This window comes from Armigeres subalbatus, chromosome 1 (genome assembly GCF_024139115.2).
Source record: "Armigeres subalbatus isolate Guangzhou_Male chromosome 1, GZ_Asu_2, whole genome shotgun sequence".
NCBI lineage: Eukaryota > Metazoa > Arthropoda > Insecta > Diptera > Culicidae > Armigeres > Armigeres subalbatus.
The window spans coordinates 89790521-89798165 of record NC_085139.1 but is presented as its reverse complement, the minus strand read 5'-3'; the positions used below and the strand labels follow the sequence as shown (position 1 = coordinate 89798165).

The window sequence follows — 7645 nt, the reverse complement described above, 5'->3', positions numbered from 1 at the left end:
AGTATGCTGCCTTGGGGAACACTAGCTTTTACAGGTAATCTATCAGATTTCGAATTCTGATAGTTTACCTGCAGTGAGCGATCTGATAAATAATTTTGGATCAGTTTATTGATGTAAAGAGGAAAATTAAAATTCATCAATTTTACAATCAAACCTTCATGCAGTAGTAAAATTCTTCTTTATTGTTTCATTTTCTGTTCTACAATTATTTTTACATGTACAGTGCTCGGCCGGCTTGGCCTCCAACTTCAATTTTAAATTTTTATGTTCATATTATTATTTAAGTGTTAATATGATATATCATGACGGCCTTTAGGAGGCGCATGTGTGTTTTTAAATTTGATAACCTAACTACTATGTACACTAATATTTACAATAAGAAATTTGATAACCTAGATTGGAACTAGCGCCCTAATTGGAGCCTGATCCGAATGCAAGCAACGGACCCTAAACTTTTCTTTACACTCACCAAAGCGTTCATGTAAGGTTTTTATTCCGGCCAGACGGTGGACCTCGGATGTTCTTGTCCTGGGAGGGTGTTGAGGATCATCCTCAGGAATTTGTTTTGGACCCGTTGAAGTTTGAGGTGGTGGGTTTTAGCGCAGCTCTCCCAGACCGGCCTGCTATATTCTATCACGAGGGGGATGATTTGCTTGTAGACAGCAAGCTGATTTTCCAGGAACAACCAAGACCGGCGGTTGATCAAAGGGTACAGTAATTTCAATAAAACGATACACTGTGTCATCGTCTTGTCAACCTGTTGCCGAAAAATAAGCTTGCTGTCGAGGGCTAAGCTAAGGTAGTCGGCCTCATTGGCCCATTCCACAGTCGTGCCATTGAGAATAATTTTACAGTCATCAGGCGGAACAAGTTTAGGGATTTGGAGTGGGGAAAATGATGACCTGGGTCTTCGCCGCGTTGATACAGATCTTCCAGCTGGTGAGGTACTCTGTCAGGGCATCCAGGCCTCGTTGGAGTTTTGCCACTAGCGCTCTGATCACTCTACCGTTGTAGACGATGGATGTGTCATCTGCGAACAGAGACAGAATGCCGCCTTCTGGAGGTTCTGGCATGTCGGAGGTGAACAGATTGAAAAGCAGGGGCCCGAGGATACTGCCCTGGGGAACGCCTGCGACGATGTTGTGCGCATTGGAACTCGCTCCGCTGATTGAGACCCGGAATGTCCTTGCCGACAGGTAATTGTTGATGATTTTCACCAGGTAGCTGGGAAGATTGTAGCGTTGTAGTTTGTACACCAGGCCATCATACATTGTCAAATGCCTTCTCGACATCGAGTAAGGCCATGGCGGATGTTTTCGAGACAAACTTGTTCCGTCTGAGGACGTTGGTAACTCGGGTCAGTTGGTGTACAGTTGACCGACCGCGTCGGAAACCAAACTGTTCCTCGAGCAAGATGTTGAGATTTTCGGCAGACTCAAGTAACCGATGATGAATAGCTTTTTCGAATAGCTTGGATAACCCTGAGAGAAGGCTGATGGGTCGATAACTTTTGGGGAGGAAGGATCCTTCCCAGGCTTCCGGATGGGGATGACTTTCGCTGACTTCCAGGACGATGGGAAGTAGCTAAGCCGGAGACACTGATTAAAGATCAGCGAGAGGTGCTCAAAGAACGGAGCACTCATGTGTTTGAGCTCGAGATTCAGGATGCTGTCGAAGCCTGGGGCCTTCATGTTCTTCGACGATTTGATATAGGCCGTCAATTCGTCAGCTGAGATCTCCAACTCCTCCGAGAAGTCGTTGGGAATCAAATGGATGTTGTTAGCATGCTCGTTGACGGCTGCTTCGTGTGGACTGACGATGTTCTGCCCAAGATTGTGTGAGCTGACGAAGTGACGACCTATTTCAGCGACCTTCTCTGCAGGAGTTATCAAGCGATCCTTAGAGCCATTATTGTCTAGTGGGATCAAAGGTGGAATGGGCCGAGGCTTGGATTTTAGAATTTTGGTCATTTTCCAGAACGGCTTAGCATAATCTGGGAGAGTGCGGATCTTATTCGAGAAGTCGTTATTTTTGAGGTCCACCATTCTGGCCTTGATAATTTTTGTGATTCGATTGCAGCGTGCTTTAAGCTCAGGCAGTCCAGTACGCTGAAACTGCCTGCGAGTGACATTCCGCAATCGAATCAAATCTTTGGTGAGTGTATCGATGTTTAAGGAGTTGCTTACCTGCCGAGCCGTCGGTACGTGTTGCTCTCGGGCCGCCGTGATCGCCTCCTCGATAGCGCACAGCTGGCGGTCGATACTTTCCGGCGTCTCCGGACGCACCTCGTAGTCGACGGTGTTATCGACGCACTGCTGGAAACGCTGCCAGTTCACTCGGTGGTAGTTCCGCCGTAACTGCTGGTGCCGATTGACCGAGGAGCCCAGTTCCGCCACCACCGGATAGTGATCCGAACTGAGCTCCTGGTATACAACCGGCTGCGAGACGTGGTCACTCAGGTTTGTTACGTAGAGGTCGAGCGTTGCGTGGGCACCGGACCGACTCAGCCGAGAGGGGGAATCCGGGCTCAGGATCGTGTAGTGGCCTTCCTCCATGTCGTTGCTCCAGATGGTGCCGTTTCGATTGCCGCGACTGTTGCCCCAGGCTTGATGTTTGGCATTCAAGTCGCCGGCAATGATATACTGGCCTTGCCTCCGCGTCAGCTTGACGATGTCCCTCCGAAGGGCAGCCGATGATCCATCGCCGGCTTTGGCTTGCGTTGGACAGTACGCCGCGATGAGCGCGATTGTGCCGACCGAAGTGGTGATTTCGACACCGATGGCCTCGATGACACTGAGCTGGAAGCTTGGAAGCAGACGACAGTTGATGTTGTAGCGAAGAGCGATGACCACACCACCTCCCCTGGTCGGCCGGTCGAGTCGCACGATGCGGAAGTCCGGGATGTTGATGTTCACCTCCGGTTTTAGGTGCGTTTCGGTGATGAACGCCACGTCTATTTCCTTCTCCTCAAGGAAATCCTTCAGCTCGATTGTTTTGCTCTTTAGCGAGCAAGCGTTCCAGTTGACCAGGCCCACCCTAGCAGCCATTTTCAATGATGAACATGCCAAGTGTGAAGACCTGGTCGAATCGGGTTTTGCAGCCGCGCAGTCGAGTGGCGAGCTGCGCGAAGATCGGCATCAGTTGCTCCGGAGTGTACAGCGGGGCAGATTCTTCCGGTGGGACGGCTTCGTTCTCCGACTGCCGACGGAACCCAGGAGGAGGAAGTGGGGGCCATTCGCTGGTGGATGGTGCCGACGATGCTGGAGCTTGGACCGATGCAGCTGCCGCTGCCAGTCGCTTGTGCGGCTGTAGCGGTGGGAGTATTGGAATCACACGACGGGGAGCCGGGATAGCTGGAAAGTTCACCTCGTTGATTACAGGAACACGGTTCTTCTTCGGAATGGTCCTGGTGGAAGCCTTCTTCCGGATTTCCAGGAACTCGGCTCGCTTTGGGCAGCCCTTTGTGGTGGCCCGATGTTTGCCGCCACAGTTGGCGCACTTGGGATCGGCCACCTCCATTTTGTCGCACTCGTCAGTCGGATGGGGTTCGCCACACTTGTTGCAGCGCGGCTTCATGCGGCAGTTCCTGGTGCCGTGCCCGAAATTGAAGCAGTTGGTGCATTGCGTGACATCGCGGTGCACTGGCCGATATCGCTCCCAGTCAACGACGGTGTAATTTATAACGCCAACCAGCTTCAGGTCCTTCCAGGTAGTGGAACCGTGCTCCAGATGGATCAGGTAAAGCTGGTCGCGATATTTCCTCGCCTTGTCGTGACGAGCGATCTTGTGGACGGCTACTGGCTTCAGTCCGCAACTTTCAAGCTCTGCTTGGAGCTCTTCCTCCTTCATGTCGTGAAGTCCTCGCAGCAAGGCCTTGAGCGGCTTCGTGCCGGGGTGGTCATGAGTGTAGTACTCATACTTGTGGACCTCGAGGAACTCCACGACGGATTGATGATGGTCCCTGTTGGCCGGCATCACTTTCACGCCCTCGCTGCAGAGCCGAAAAGTACATTTCAGCCCCTTAGCGATCAGCTGGCGAATTTTTGGTCGTAAATCCGGCGGATCGCCCTTCACAAACACGGGCGGGCACTTCTCCTTCCGCTCCGGTTGCACCTGCGGCAGCTGCGATTGCTGCTTCTTCCTCTTTTCGGCGGATTGCCGGCGTCATCAAGCGGCAACGGCGAGAACACGTTGCTCTGCAAAAGCTGCTTGGAGGGTTACCCGCGCCTCCAAGAGCAGTGCGCTTAGGCACTTTTCCAGCGACCGAATCGGCCACCGAGTCTCCCATGACGGGTCCGGGAGAAAATAACGCCAACGCGACAAGCGAAAACGTAAACAGCGAAAGAACGAGAAAAAACACTTCGAAAAAATGCGCGAGCAAAAAACACGTCCGTACGTGTTGCTGTCTCGAACTGGAATGAAGGACGATGCTGAAACCTTCATGCCAAACACTATCAAATGCTTTCTCAATATCAAGAAAAGCAACTCCAGTCGAATATCCTTCAGATTTGTTGAGCCGAATTAAGTTCGTAACTCTTAATAACTGATGAGTGGTTGAATGCCCATGGCGAAAACCAAATTGCTCATCAGCAAAAATAGAATTGTCATTAATATGAACCATCATTCTATTTAAAATAATCTTTTCAAACAGTTTGCTTATTGAAGAAAGCAAACTGATTGAGCGATAACTAGAAGCGACAGCTGGATTTTTTTTTCCGGATTCAAGATTGGAACAACTTTAGCATTTTTTCATTTATCTGGGAAGTATGCTAGTTGAAAACATTCGTTAAATAAATTAACCAAAAAGGATTAGGAGCTCTCAGGAAGATTTTTAATAAGTATGTAGAAAATACCATCATCACCCGGTGCTTTCATATTTATAAATTTTCTAGTAATAGTCACTTCATCCAAATAAGTTCCCAACAATCTCTCTTGATTGAGAATGTCTTCGAAGCTTCGTGTGACCTGATCCTCAATGTGAGGACTAGTGAGACCTAGACTAAAATTATGGGCACTCTCGAACTGCTGAGCAAGTTTTTGAGCCTTTTCGCCATTTGTTAATAAAATTTTATTTCCCTCTTTAAGCGCTGGAATTGGCTTTTGAGTTTTTTTTTAAAGAATTTTCGTTAATTTCCAAAAGCGTTTCGAATTGGGATCCAGCTTTGAAATATTATTATCAAAGTTGGTATTCTCAGAATAGCGAAACATTTTTTAATTCATTTTGCAAATCTTGCCAAATAACTTTCAACGCGGGATCGCGAGTTCTTTGGTATTGCCTTCGCCTCACATTTTTAAGACGGATCAGTAGCTGAAGATCGTCGTCAATAATAATGGAGTTGAATTCAATTTCACATTTAGGAATTGCAATGCCTCTGGCTTCGACAATTAAATTTGTCAAAGATACGAGAGCATTATCAATATCACTTTTGGTATCGAGAGGAATATCAACATCAAAATTCCTATCGATATACGTTTTGAGATAAATCCCAATCAGCCCTATGATAATTGAAAGTTGAGCTAATTGGATTATGAATGGCTCCTTGTAAGATTTCAAACGACACAGGAAGCTGGTCTCAGTCAATGTCAGCATGAATTACCAATTGGCCACAGCGCAGACTTGAATCCGTTAAAACTAAATCAATTGTAGAAGGATTTCGACTGGAAGAAAAACAAGTTGGTCCATTGGAATATTGAATATCCCGCAGAACAATCTTCAAATAAATTGCTTTGAGAATTATTCCATGAACGACGTTTGGCATTAAAGTCACCAATTATGGAAAATTTGGATTTGTTGCGAGTTAGAATTTGAAGATCAGCTTTCAACAAATTCCTTTGCTGCTCATTGCACTGGAAAGGCAAGTATTCAGCAATAAAAGAGAATTGGCCAAAATTTGTTCAACAGAAACTCCCAAGGTTTCGAAATCTTTGGTTTCAAACGAAGAAAATAATTTATGTTTGATACGTCTATTGATGACAATGGCGACCCCACAGGCGCTGTCAAGACGATCATTTCTGTAGATAAAATAATTTGGATTTCGTTTAATGGAGAGTCCTGGTTTTAAATAGGTTTCAGTTATAATGGCAATATGCACATTATGAACTGTTACACGGACAGAAAACTGGTAATATTGAACCAACAAATCCTATTGTTGATTTTAAATGGTCATATTTTATTAATAATACGTCAAAATTTATTGTTTTAACAAGATTAGTTGAGATAACTTCAATGACGAAATATTATTATTTCAACAATACTTGTTGATATGAGCTTTTGGAAAAAAGCTCGAATAGAATCGTTTATACATTTGAAAATAACCTCAGTGAGATATTATGGACAAAATTTAATTTAAACAACGGTTTGGTGGATATGAAATTACGCTTGCAATTCATTAAACAACAACAAGTCTACGTTTAATTTTAGCGAATGCCATGTAATAACTGTCATGCATTTTACGGCTATTACACGCACAGCAATAAGCCTATATTGAATCTGAACTCATGCTTGTTATTTTTGCACGATCTAGTTTCATTGATTCGTTTCAATAGTTACTAAGTTTCAACACATAACTAAGGGGCCCTCCTTAGCCGTGCGGTAAGACGCGCGGCTACAAAGCAAGACCATGCTGAGGGCGACTGGGTTCGATTCCCAGTGCCGGTCTAGGTAATTTTCGGATTGGAAATTGTCTCGACTTCCCTGGGCATAAAAGTATCATCGTGTTAGCCTCATGATATACGAATGCAGAAATGGTAACTTGGCTTAGAAACCTCGCAGTTAATAACTGTGGAAGTGCTAAATGAACACTAAGCTGCGAAGCGGCAATGTCCCAGTGGGGATGTAATGCCAATGAAGAACACATAACTATTGCTGTATAACAATCTAAAATTATTCGCTTTTAAAATAATTATTATAATGTAATCAGACTAATATAAACATATTGTATATAAAGACATTACATTTATGGAGTTCACGGTCTCATGGATAAAGCAAAGTACATAAAACAAAAATGAGCGATTTCAAGTCGTTCTGGAAACCAATCCTCCGTAACTGATTAGTTTGTATTCACTTGTTCTCAAAATTTGAATAAGTTATTCGTAACTGTTTGACTCGATTTCGGTAAACAAATTAGAATCGAAAAAAAACAGAATGACATCATAACCTGGGACATAACCAAAAGCGGACAGAAAATTAGCCCCGACCGAGGCTCCGGCACGGTGCACCGCTGAGAATCCGAGAGGTATGTTGATTTGTACATATTTGCAACCGTCTATCAGTTATAATCTTTGGATATTTTTTCTCATTAATCAGTGTTTGCCAACGAGTGCTTCCGGTATAGACAGCGCACGGAAACTTATATGTAGCTGGATGACCGGCAACAAGGACAAATTTAACCCGAGGGAATCTGAAGCAACAATGTGTATGGAACCATGTAAAAAATGCCGATTCGTTCAAATGAAGGTAAGAACCATATAACAGCACTAAGTAACAAACAATAACAAAGTATTCTATTCCAGATTACGGTATTGTTGTCTCGATTTTTTCCGGAATATGAATTTAGGAGGAAGCCTCAACATACAGAAGGAAGATTTTATGCTAAGGACAGTAATTCAAATTTAAACTACATTCATTAAACATTACAAACAATAA

At 44.9% G+C, this 7645-nt stretch overlaps 1 long non-coding RNA gene across 1 annotated transcript; it reads left to right on the top strand.

Annotated features, from left to right (window-relative positions):
- The first annotated feature begins 7159 nt into the window (after positions 1-7159).
- Positions 7160-7645, top strand: LOC134221830 (uncharacterized). The gene is made up of 3 exons (XR_009982383.1): positions 7160-7235; positions 7307-7456; positions 7513-7645. It is a non-coding gene; the product is annotated as an uncharacterized LOC134221830 (long non-coding RNA).